General features: G+C 37.3%; 1 long non-coding RNA gene across 1 annotated transcript; it reads left to right on the top strand.

Annotated features, from left to right (window-relative positions):
- Positions 1 to 8,159: 8,159 nt before the first annotated feature.
- Positions 8,160 to 11,717, top strand: LOC132860680 (uncharacterized). Its single transcript, XR_009649874.1, has 4 exons — positions 8,160 to 8,414; positions 8,850 to 9,024; positions 9,387 to 9,457; positions 11,528 to 11,717. It is a non-coding gene; the product is annotated as an uncharacterized LOC132860680 (long non-coding RNA).
- Positions 11,718 to 13,739: the final 2,022 nt, after the last annotated feature.

Below are 13,739 nucleotides of genomic sequence, written 5' to 3'. Positions count from 1 at the left end.
ATTTCTTACATTTTTAACAGGACTTGGGCACATAGTGACCCACAAACTGATTTAATTGTTGTTGTTCATGTGAATAGTACTAGAAAACAAAACCAGGATTACATGCACTAAACTTTGTATGTTCTGCAAACAACATGTGCAAGCACAATTGTAATGTTCCGTTAAGATAAATCAATAAACTCTGATTTCCATGGCACTGAGATACAGGCCAAACACAAAACTTCAAATTTGTGTGTCAAATGTATTTTTGCATGGATATAATAGATGTGCTTACATGTTCACCTTATGTGTGTTTATTTACTTAAGTGCTGCAAAAGCACATTAAACACAAAGGAAAATTCCTTTAATCAATTAAAAGCATCCATGAATATGTCAGTAGGTCGCTTACTGGAGCACTGCTCATTAACCCTTCTGCAGGCCATTTATCAGACAAAATGCCTTTACTGTGGTCTGAAGTGCTTGAGGTTCTTGTAGAAGACCAGTGGGGGGCAGTGCAGTAAACAAGTCTGGCATCTGATTTAACACTTTCATTGACTTCAAGGAGTGAACCAGGAAACAGGAATATTGTTGTTTTAGTCTTACAGGACAAGTTTCTACATCTTTCATTTATTAGAATAAAAAAAAATCATATTATAAACACAACTGTTAATGTGTCAAAGTATGCTTAATAAATTTTCATTTCCATTTAGAGCATTTAGCAGACACCCTTATCCAGAGCAACTTACAAAAGTGCTTCAGTTTTCATCAGTGAATTCATCCATACTGGATCACCAGGCATTAAAATACTGTCTTGTTTTATTGGATTAAATTATTGGATTAAGTCAAAATGGTTCCAAAACGGTTTTATCTAACTATTTTATATATTAAGTGAGAACGCTTATTTGACAGGGCTTTATCAGACTATTATTATTATAAGACGTCATATATGTGTGAGAGAAGCACTTGACCACAGAGTTTAAAGAAAGAGTAAGGTCAGAAAAATGAAGCTGGTTAATCCAGGCTTAATCCTCAACCTTAAACAATCAAGCCTCAGTGCACTACTGTTAAGTCACATTATCTTAAGTGCATTACAACAAAACAAAGCTTAAAGGATTAACTCACTCATTTACACTGATAAGGTATCATTCAGAGCATCACTTTCACTGCCAAACAAAATCTAAGATCTATTTTGCTTGTTCATCTCCTTTTTATTTACAGCAATTGAGAATGTATCTGTGTGATATAACTTCATCTTTATTATTCTTGAGTGCTTTCATCATTTAAGCTCCGGGAACCATGTTCTGCCTTGTCATTCAGTGTTAAGGACATCATTCAACTTTCTAGAGGGTCCCCCCCCCAAATTAGAGTGATTTTTTCAGTGGTCTAAAGTAATGACTGTCATTAATTAAGAGCTTTAGGTTCAGCTCCTTTTAATCTTAAATAGGGACGTGTGCCAGGGGACAGAAGGGCACGCTGAATTCTAATAGTGTTTTTGGGTCTTTGAGCAGCAGCCTGGCCGAAGTGAGATAAGTGTGTGTGTGTGTGTGTGCGTGTGTGTGTGTGTGTGTGTGTGTGTGTGTGTGTGTGTGTGTGTGTGTGTGTGTGTGTGAGTGTGTGTGTGTGTCTGTTTCTGTATGTCTTACTGCTTATTCTGCATGCCTATTCTTATTGGTAAAGCTGGGCAGTACAAATATCTAATTATGACTGGATGTTAGATAAATATAACGATTGGCCTGCTTACCTCTGAAATCTAACTGGATAATGGCCTTGTATTCTTTATGAAAACAAAACCTTTCAGACAATTTAAGCTGTTCCCGTTCACTTTCTGAAAGCCCCGAATGCTTACAAATGGATGTGTTTATAGCATTAAGTATGCGTGAGCCACAGGTGTACTTGCAGAATAATATGTCAGGCATAAAGTTACTTCCATAATACCCATTTACAGTAAAGTATTAATAGCCTTCTAAGTGTTTATTCTGTATTTTTGTAGCTCTGGGGCCACAAACCCATATGCAAAATCCTTCCTCCTCCATTTTCCTTGCTTTTCCTTTTCTATCTCTAAAACAAACATTTTAAACAAACAGCATGAGAGATATTATCAGCATTTTCTGCCCATTATTCAACTGTTATCTCACTCCTTATTGACTGTGATATTAATTGTGGCTTTTCTGCATAAATAACTGTCCACAAATTACCAAAGTTGACAATCATCTCAGGCTGAACAGTAAATTAAAAAATAAAGCAAAGATTATTGCAGGTCACAGAAAAGGACCTGTGCGCAAAAAATAAAAATGCTTCTCCCAACTTCACTCCATGTGTACAAAGTTCTCTGTGACTCTGTGTAGAATAAGTGGTTCAGAAAGTGAATAAATGGATGGCGTTTTAAAATATCGGTTAGCCATTTTTATTATGATGCAACATTTAGATTTTTTTTATAGGAGAGCTTTTGAAATAGCTAAAAGAGAGATTTAATCATGCCCCTTTATACATTAAAGCTAATTAAATATGTAGAAAATTAGTTTGAGTGTATTTAAAGAAGCTGCATGTAAACACTGGCTTTTTAATTTACATTTAATTTACATTTTAGAAATTGCAATTTTATTTTGTTATGCTTACATGTGCTTGCTTCTTAATTTTTACCTCCTAAAGCCATAAATAAATCAGTCATAACCTGGGACAGGTCTATAGAATAGTAAACCACCATAAAGAATTTTATTATCCTGCTGAACAGCATGGGAGATCTAGCATTAAAGCCTAGATACAGCAGCCAGGTTGATGATTTAGGATCACTTCAGTAAACCTAATAGCTATGAATGAAATGGAGGTAAAACTTGCCTTGGCCCAAATGTTTATAGCAATATGCAGTAAATCTGTCATTTGGCTTGGAGAACATCCAGGCCCTTGGCTATGTTTAGAGTACAATGTGTTAGAGCAATGAGCATTCTTATTATATCAGGACCTCAAGAGCACAATCAGATCAAATAAAATCAGAGATCAAAAGGTGGCTATTTGTAAGGATTTTTTGTTAGAACAGTTTCAGCAAAATGATAACATTTGGTATTAATACTGGATGAAGTTTGCAGTATGCATTGCATGTAGTGTGATGAAGTGTGCTTAATGACCTCAAGGGGCAGTGTGGGACAGCCAGAACACATAGTAACAGCACTTTAGGGACTGCGTAGGCACTTAGAACTGACCGCAGATCAGATTCGCCTTTTCCACTTAAGCTTTTCGTTGCCAAAGTCCCTGGCCTAAGGCTGTTTTGCTATCTGTGGTTAGTGGGCATGACTGTGACTTGAACATCTTCCAACCTGGCAATATACATGTCAGCCTGGTGAAAAGTTATGGCCCCAAAGTTCCACTAAAACTCTTGAGGAAGATAAAAGCAGACCAAGAATCTGAGACAGCGAGTTATATTTAGCTTTGGGACCAGAATAGGTCTTTCCCATGATATTTTTTTATTTTTTTTATTTTTTTGAGAAACTCCATCTCTTCCCCCCTCCTCTCTTGCTTTCTTTTCACCATTGAGGCAGTCCATCCCTCTGGTAGATAAATCCGGGTCACCTTTCTTGGGGAATTAAAAAGTGACTACTGTGTGTAAAGCTGGAGTGAGGATGAGTATGCTCCAATGCTAATGATTAATGATGCGGCTCATGCGCATGCTAAGCTGGGAATCTTGCATCCTCCCTGGGGTATGATCCCACTGAAAGCTCTCAGAAAAAAAAAATCGTAAATGAAAACATCAAGGCTTTTCCACATTTCAGCAAGGCATGCTCATGTAACCATCCTGAGGGATGTTACGGATTTGAAAAAGAGAGACAAAATGAAAAGGACAGAAGAAAAGGCAGTGAAAGAGAAAACCTTAGTCAAATGTATCCAAGCTATGGACAGATGTTGGGTGGTCCAGCAGGATATCCTCAGAGCTTTGTTAGATGTTCTAAAGATGATGAGGTGTTATATTTGATCAAAAGCAGCTGAGCAGGTATGAAATATTACCCACTTGGATTTAAGATAGAGTAAACATACGTCTACTCTTGAATATGTGTGGAAACATTACAAATATTTCTCTTATGTGAATAGAAATAATCTTCAAGCTGAATTTGAATTAAGCACATTTTCAGGCTGAATTTGAATTAAGCACATTTTGCTTGTTACAGATATGCATAATTAAAACTTTTGTAGAAATGCTTTTACTTTTACAGGCTTTGTGGATTCTTGGTCTCTCAAGCTTTCCACTAGGGGCATAAGTATGCTGCCAAGTATGTTGTAGGGTTTTGTAATCGAAAACAGAAATATGCTCTGAGAAGTAAGAAAAAAAAAAAAGAAAAATAGAATAACACATTTTGTGGTAGTGCAAATACCTAAAATATATGTGTACTTGATCATTGATTGTACATAATTGATCATAAAGGTTCATTATTCTGGCATAAAGCATGTTGCTTCTGACAAGGGTGAATTAGCAGTTCTGACTGAGATAGCAGTGATTCCTGCTGTACAATTCTGTTAACTCAAACACCAAGGCTTACACTTTCACTGACTGACAGGCCTGTAATTAGATGCATATCTTTATTTGTAAAATACCGTTTGTTTAAGTGTTTAATGAGCGCACTCGGCAACTGCAAATCAGATAAATAATAGGTTTGAACACCTTGAAACTCTTGAAGGATTTATGAAAGTAAGTGACTGATGGATTATAAAGATAACTAATGTGAAATAAATTAGGGCTCAACATTTTTTGCTCTGTCTGCAGGGGGGAAATGAGAGATAACACGCTTATCTTTACATCTACACCTTTTCATGTAGAAACCTGTAGTATCTACAAGTGATCCAAGTCAATCTGTGGAAAGTTAAACTGGCTTTTGAGTGGTAGTAAATACAACACAATGCGGTGGACGATAGTGATTGTAGATCTATTCGGATAGGTTTTTTTAGGGCTGTGTGGTTTGGCATGACTCATTCAGGGAGGTCAACAAGCACTTGTAACCACTCATTAAGACACATGATGAAAGCAAAAGACTGATTCTGAAGTAAAATAGAAAAACACTAACAAACGAGACGCCCTCGATAAATACAGGGATTGGGTTTGGCGAAAAGTCAACAGCAACCTGTAGGCATGACCGGGGAGGCACAAAGCCGGCCAAAGGCCTGTTTATAGGAGGGTTGCTTGCAGAACTCGCTGGGGCAAGTTGTCAAAGCCGTATGTGTTTTTCACGTTATGAGTGACAAGCTTGCACCCATTTTTTGCATGTCCATTGTGTGTAGGTCAGATGTAAAAGGTTTAACATTCAGAGCTGGTGTTGACTGAAGGATTAATTAGTGCCGGGGTGGCAATGCCAGACGGTTTTATTTAAAATATTATGCTAAAATTCTGAATAAATTTCTTTCTAAGTAGAATCTGTTCTGTCTGCATATAAAGCCCATGGTATTGCTTATATTTGAGTATTGTGTTTAGCTAAAATATTTGAAGATAATAAGGTTTGTTAGTATACGTTTTTGTATACATAGTATACATTTTCTTGAGAAGATGTAAGTGTAGCTAATGACTACCACTCTCCTTAAACAACCTCGACTACAAACGAGTCGTTCTGTCATTCTGATGAGTTATTAAATGCTGAATGTGCTCTTGCTTCAGGCTAGTTTAGAGTGTAATGATGCAGTGTAGCATAAAACAAGCATGTAATATGTTATTTGTCATGTTATGTAGCATTCTATGGTATAGCATTGCAGTAGCCTTAGCATTTTGGCAGTATTTAGGATTTTGTATCATAGTCAGGTATACATCCATCCATATTCTGCCACTCCAATGTCCAACATGCTTACACTGTTGTCCAATGAGAACTACTAGCTAATCAAGGGCAGGAAACAGGATATGTTGGAGAACAAATGGAAAGAAATTTATATAATGTGTCACAGAACAATATACATTTTGTTCTCAGTAACAGTGGTAGTTGGGTTGAAATAAGTAAATACTGAAATATTCAATATTTAGTAAATGCTTTTTTGGTATTTAATAAAAACTTAAATCCACTGAAGGAGAAGATGACTAAAGCTAGATTTTTAAAAGTATACACACCTGGTGAAACTCCACAAAATACAATACAGTGCAGTAAACACAGTACAGTGAGATAAACATGCAATCATAGCTAATAACTAAAATGCTGTACAAAGACTTTCTTCCACAAAATTTCAATATTCAAGACCAAACTGTTCTTCCCTATTCTTTGTGCCTCAGCTCGCTCTTCACTCTGTTTCAGTGCTTCTTTCATGAACTGGATCAAACATACAGTACAGTGCTTGTTATTGTTGTGTAATGAAAATCTATTGTCACCGGGTTTACTTGTGCTCTCCAGTGTAACTCTGAACTCACGAAGAGTGCAACAAAATACTGGCCTTGAGATTAAAGTTAAAAACTTTTTTAACTCTATCAAAAATATCTCAAAAAATAAACTAAAAGTAGTATTTGTGCTTTTCTTGCTCTGTTTCCTCCCAAAGAGTTTTATCCTGATGATCTTCTTAGTCCATGACCTAGTGCACCAGCATTGACATTTTCACTGATAGAGACTTCAAAAGCACTTCATTAGCTCTGGATACGGACATCTGCCATATGGCCTAAATAAAAATCTAGTTTTTATTATCTGTTAATTATTGATTTACTACTACTTGTGTATTTGTAATGTAATGTTTGGCCCCAGAAGTGTGATTTAAAGCACTTACTGTGAAATCATTGACCATTTCACAGAAAAAAGTGTATCTGTAAATCTAGCAGATATACTACCTGAATTTTTTATAGCTGAATATGAAAAAACTGAGTGTGTATTTCTTCTCCAGCACACGCATGCCCCAATCATAGGTGACCCAGTTTCTCTGACATCTCCATGCACATCTACTATATTTTACAATGCAGTGAGAAATACGACACATGGATGGCATACCTACTAAAAAGTGTGGTTCTTAAAAAGTCTCACTGTGTAAAATGTTTGTACCTTATTTCTTTTACATATGAGGATTAATGAGTCTAGCATGCAAAACAGCTGTGCCATGCAAATGCAGCCCATGTTCTGGGCAGGAGAGTTGGTGCGAGCATTAGTCTCTCAAAATGAATGAATACAGAAATGTTTAATGAGAAACTGAAAATATGATGGACAAGAGTGAAAAATACAGCATGTGATTGAGTTCTAAATATTTTTAGCGAAACTGCCAATGGTGTGTAGGACTGACTGTGTAAAAGTAACACCAGACTGTGTACATAAGACTGTGGGTTTTGGTTGTTAATGCAAGGAGTAGAAAAGTGAAAATTTTTTTAATGCATTAAATTTTGCATGAGCTGAAGTGTGCATCATTGTATTTGATTATTAAAGATACAGTGTGTATTATACATAGATAAGCACTCTGTATGATCACTCAAAGCTCATGCTAGGTACCTATACAGAGAGCCAGAAGGGGGATGGGAGATTTGTGTTGCTGTTACACTTACTGTCCATTAGGGGACAGTGCAGTGTGCTAAGTTCCTTTAGCCAAGGCCATGAACTGGCAATGAATCCTCTGCCATATCAGATTACAATAACAGCTCCATGAAAGCAAAGCACAAATATGACTCCTGATGGAGAGTTTGACACACACAAACACACATATATACACATCACACACAGTTATAACAATACTAGCACTCAAGACAGCCCATCTGTTGCCTTTAACTGGTGGAGTAAAATAATAGATCTTAAACTTGGGAACTGTAAAACACCAGACCCCATAATTTATCAAAACGACTGCAGCACCCAAATGCAAAAGTCTGGATAACCCAGCATCTGTGTGTAACAGCACTTACAGATTCAGCATGGCTCAAAAACAGAGTCCCGACATATGAATTACCAAGATTAATTAACGAGATAAAACAATCACTCAGGCGTAATTTGGCAGACAACGTGATGTCATGTAGAGCTAGAGTTTAATAATGCATCATAATAATTCACGACCCCGGCATCGCAGCCAGGGCCGTGACAGGAAGTGGTGTGATTTAGCTTGGCGTCATCAGTCAAGAGGCTGCTGCAAGCTTCATGTTTTTCCCGCAGTGGGTTTGGAAACGGAAGGAAACCCTCTTCCGTTATTTTTTTCTCCTTTAGGTCTGTGTTTAATGTAGGCCTTTTAGCTTAGCTTTATGTGCTGGCTGGACAGAGGAACTCTCTGTGGGGTGTGAAATGGGCTTTTGCTATAATAGCAATCTTTTTTTCGTGGAGCTTTAGTTACATTTTGTGGCGATTGCTGAGAGTTGGGAGCAATACGACCCACTCAGACACAATCTCATTTGTAAAGGGTTCTACATTTACAGGCTGTAATAATTGCATGTCTAGTGTGGGTGAGTCTAAAGACATGCCTCCATCTGTTTTCCCAGTAGGAGTAAATATAGTAAATATCAAATAATATGGTTGATATCTGCTGTAAGTATAATTTGTGATTATTTTGCATTGTGTCACTATCTAATGTGATAAAGAGCTACACAGGATATGACTAAATCTGTCAGACTCTCTGGCTCTAGTGTTTGAGATGGCTTGCTTCACAATTCTAAATGAGAGAGGATTGTTTAATAATATTGTCATTGCTCTCCTGGTGAAGGCATGACTGGCAGAGCACTTATTATCTGCTCCAATTCTCAATGTAATCTGTAATCAGCACTGTAATTAAAACAATTTCTCTGACATTTCAGCAGGATTTTTTGTGGGAGGAAAACAAATCACTGAAATTCTCTTGGTAAAAAGTGGGCCAATATCTATGTACTTGTAACAAAGATGAAATATTTGTAATTGTTTCTTTAAAAAAATTACTCTATTTATTCTGTGTGCAGAGTTTCACATGTTCTCCTTGTGTCCATGTAGGTTTCCTCCGGATCCTTGGGTTTCCTTCCAGCAACCAGCATTGTGATGGAGTGTGTGAGTATGTCTACATAGTGAATTGTGATTGACTAGTGTACCATTCACAGGTAGAAGTCCCAGCTCATACCAGGAGAAGTCCCAACTCATACCCAGTTTACCAGGAGTGGTTCTGAATTTAGTTTGAATTAATTAAAGAATAAACAACACACAACAATTATATTCACAACTGTATTAAGGTCAGAATGACCTGAAAGGACTATCATTAAATAATAAACTTGAAATGAAATGATAAGCTCTTCTACATTTTACCAGCAACATCATTAGATTCTCTTGGATCCAAATATGATCTAAGACCTTCTCTAAACCCTATCTGAAAGGTGTTGAACTCTGATGTTTGTAGAGTTATGATCATATCACAATGTGGTCATGATATTGTAGGCGACATTATTATAAAGCGAGGTTGTCATTATAACAGCCCATTTAATCAGCCTGTGGGATTTTGATTGCAGTTTTGATTGAATTTCATTGTCCTTCTAACAGGCTCCCTGTAAAGACATATAGACCCATGGCTGCTAAATATTTAAAGACTGTTCCAAAGTGTCCATCAATCTGTATGTACTGGAATGGTTTAAATATACTCTGCATGTACTCACTACGGCAACCAAACATGGCATGTAGCTTCACAGTTGTTTGTCAAAGCTTGTAATTTGTCAGTATATCTGGGCTCAAGATCAACTTTTCAAATACCAATCGGATACTATTGCTTCTTTGGTTTAGTAGTATAATAATTATTATTAAAATGTAAGTTCATGGACATTGAATTGTAAAGTTTTTGTAATCATTTGGTGCTACTGTCGTTGTTGCAATTAAATAGCTACACACTACGCAAGGTTTCTCTTATTTATTTTCGCTGCTTGTAGTCATAGAGACTGTACAACAGCCCAGAAGCCATTGTACCAATGGGAGAGATGGGCTAATGACTGTAGTGCATTCATTTGTTTACTGTAACCTAAGCCTTTTTTAAGTGAACTGAATGTAAGGGTTAATAAAAAAAAATTCAATTGTGATATAATATGTTTGGCAACTTACCAGTATTTGGTCTTTATTTCTAAAGAGGGATGTAAGCCTCTGATCAAATTTTCAAAAGGGTAACAGGTGTCATCCACAAAATTTGAATAAAAATGGTTATCAATTTATTTATTTGTAGGTTTTTGTTAAAGCCATTTATGTAGCATGAATTTGGACACAGGAAACTTCCACAAGCACTTCCTCTTTTAGAGAATGTGAACAATTTCCCACATGCTTCATGAACAATTGCAATCAAAGTCTGAAGGAGACGTTCGTCTAAAAATAAAATGTGAACAGTTTTCCTCTTGGTGTAAATGAAGCTCATGAACAAGCGTTTATTTCCTGTCCAAAATTTTTTTTGAACCTATTATGCTAGCAAGAAATAGAAGCTTTTGGGGCAAACTGCAAATCGAAATAACACTCTATCCATAACTTGGTTTGGAAGACATATTTTTACTAAATAATATTAACCACAAAATATATGAAGAGAAGAGGAAGTGGATATCAGCTGCAGAGCAGACGTGACTATTAGCTGCTAGTGGCTAGTGTTGCACATGCAGACAATGTGCACAAAAATACCCACATGTAAATATGCTCTACTAAAATGACAAGCATACATGCAAACAGTAGACAGTCTGCGGGTGAAATGGTGGTAGGGGTGGAAACATGCTACAGACCTCGAAAGTACATTAGTGAACATTAACATTTACCATCTGTCACACAACAAACATTATATATCAAACTCCTCTTCCTGCCTAGATCTACACTATATGCTAAGTGTGAAAGAAGGTGAAACCAGCTTCATGATGGGGGCTGCTTCTATTTTTTTTAGCCATGTAGCATACTTTTGTACATTGTTACAAACATTAGTGTGTCATGCAGTGTTAGAAACCTGATAAGCAAGTCTTTTTAAGATTACAGTTGGTGATTTATGTTAGAAATAGTTTGGCTATAGTACTGTAAGAATAGAACTATAGTAGCTGTAAGTCTCCCTTACTTATTATCAACTTTAAGGTTCATAAAGTAAAAGTAACTAAAAAGGCACACTTTACTCATAAAATATTCCTTGGTTGAATAACTACATTTGTTTTAAAGGGAATATTTGTGAATTCCATTTTTTGCCTGAATTGTTTTTTTAATTAGCCTGTCAGTATATTTGACAAGAATTTAGCAATGTATTCTTAAACAAATTAGGTACTTTAGTGAGGATTTGTGCCATTGACAAACAAATGACAATGAAAAACAAAATGGAACAAAAAGCTTTGTGCTTATATCTATAGAACAAAACAGTTTGAACTATACAGTGAAGATTTAAAGGTTACTTAATGAGCCCACAGGGGAATGAAAGTAAGTAACTACAGTAAGTTGCTTTCTTTACTTATTTACACTGAGGGGTTTGGTAGGAACTAGAAATAGATACTAGTACTGAACACTGCCTGGTTGATGATAAAAGGTTACTTTGGTCTTTCTTTACTCTTAATGAGCGACAGAGAGAGAGAGAGTAGAGCAAGAGAGATGAATTGCAGAGTCAGAGAGAGATAGATTGCAGAAGATGAAGAAATGTAAACGAAGAGAAAGAATGACAAAGTACTTCTCGTGTCTGGCTCTCACAGGCTGGAGGTTAAAGATCATCGTTAAAATGACTGCTGAGAGGGAGGGAGAAAGACAAAAATGAGGGATAGAAGCAAGAAGATAAGGAGTGAGAAGAAGAGAGCACTGAACGAGAAGGAACCATGTCCTCCTCTGGAAAGGAGGAGATAGAATGAGGACGGCCGTTCTGGATTTAAAGACTGTCATGTATGCGGCTTGTATGAGCTTGATACAGAGGCAAAAATCATTCTACAAAACAGTCCCAGATGAGTAGTTGCAAAATAGCTCTCTCTCTCTCTCTCTCTCTCTCTCTCTCTCTCTCGTTCTCTCTCTCTCTCTCTCTCTCTCTCTCTCTCACTCTCTCTCTCTCTCTCTCTCTCTCTCGCTCTCACTCTCTCACTCTCTCTCTCTCTTTTTCTGAGTGGAGCAGAGGCACTGAAAAGAGGAATGACTTTACTGACCCAGTTGAGCTAAAATTAGTGTGATGTAAAACAGCCCTGACTCTTATCAAAAAAATACGATTGGTGACTGTGAATAAAAAGTGCAAAAGTGTGTGTGTGTGTCTGTGTGTGTGTCTGTGTGTGTGTGTGTATGTGTGTGTGTGTATAAATTGCATGAATAGTGTTTGCAGAGCATTTCTGTGCACACACAAGCACCAACATTTACATGAGATCACATAAAAAGATGGACACAGCTGCACATACTAAACAAGAGGAAGTGGAAACACACTACATGATGAAAACAGACAGATACCAACAATGCGTTAATGTACATTATCATATACAATCTGCCACATACCAAACATTCACTCATGCAAAACACTCACCTGCCATGCAAAACTGACTCATTTGACAAGTATGGAAGTGTAAGTAAAAATGCTTTGCTTGAGTATTGCATATAGATTAGCATTCATGTGTGACCTCTATGGTTAAGGTCTATATCTTTAAAGCCTTTATTTATGTAGTTTATGTAATGTCAATATGGTCCACTCATGAACTGATGAGTGAGTGTCTGTTTACAGTGTGCATTATGATTGACAATACCTAACTCATCTGAAATCAATACTATTCTCCTCTCCATTTAAATCAAAGACTGGATAGTCATTTGTCCAAATCTGTGCTGACTTGAAAATTAGTAAGACCTAAACTTATCTCTTTTTAATTAACTCTCCTTGCATTTCTTGGAATCTATCTCTCTTGCAGGGGGCACGGTGGCTTAGTGGTTAGCACGTTCGCCTCACACCTCCAGGTTTGGGGGTTTGATTCCCGCCTCCACCTTGTGTGTGTGGAGTTTGCATGTTCTTCCCGTGCCTCGGGGGTTTCCTCCGGGTACTCCGGTTTCCTCCTCCGGTCCAAAGACATGCATGGTACTGTAGGTTGATTGGCATCTCTGGAAAAATTGTCCGTAGTGTGTGATTGCGTGAGTGAATGAGCGTGTGTGTGTGTGCCCTGTGATGGGTTGGCACTCCGTCCAGGGTGTATCCTGCCTTGATACCCGATGATGCCTGAGATAGGCACAGGCTCCCTGTGACCCGAGGTAGTTCGGATAAGCGGTAGGAAATGTGTGAGTGAGAGTGAGTATCTCTCTTGCAAGTTCCATCAATGCTTACTGGGATGCAGAGCCAGATGGTCAAACATAAAAATGCATTTCATACTTTCTTTTTGGTTTAGTTTTTAAAGAATGGGTTTAAAATTAAATGTGGTTTCCTGGATAATCCGTGACCACTAAAGATACTAAGGTTTGCAGTGCTAATCAGAGATTTTTAACCAACTCAAAAACCAAACTGTGCCATGTTACCATCTGAACCCTCTCTTCTCAGTGCCAATTCCCAGGCAGCTGTGCAAGTGTAAGCTGTCCAAAGGGTCAACGTGCCTGACGGCTGCCTGATTTCATCTTAGCAGAAACCTTTATTTGGTTTTGACAGTTTTACATTGTAGATGATATTTCTTTTGTTGGTGACTAAAAAGGATGATATTCATCTTTTAGTAAAGCTTTGACATTTTCAGATGGATTCTGTGGAGCTACAGGCTAAGCCTTGATTAGCACTCGTTCTTCTTCTTCTCATGTTTCTCATGACTAACTGGTGGGTAATGGGTGAAAAAGGTAGAGGGAGATGTAATGGATCATAATTCATAAGTCAAAACGATTGGAATGATTAATGTAAAAATGGGGGCAATGACTGTGCCATTAATGTGTCACTTGCTCACTGTACAAACACTCTCTGATGAGACATTT

This window comes from Tachysurus vachellii, chromosome 18, assembly GCF_030014155.1.
Source record: "Tachysurus vachellii isolate PV-2020 chromosome 18, HZAU_Pvac_v1, whole genome shotgun sequence".
Classification (NCBI taxonomy): Eukaryota; Metazoa; Chordata; class Actinopteri; order Siluriformes; family Bagridae; genus Tachysurus; species Tachysurus vachellii.
Note: the sequence above shows the minus strand (reverse complement) of the source record. Positions and strands in the feature narration are given on the sequence as shown.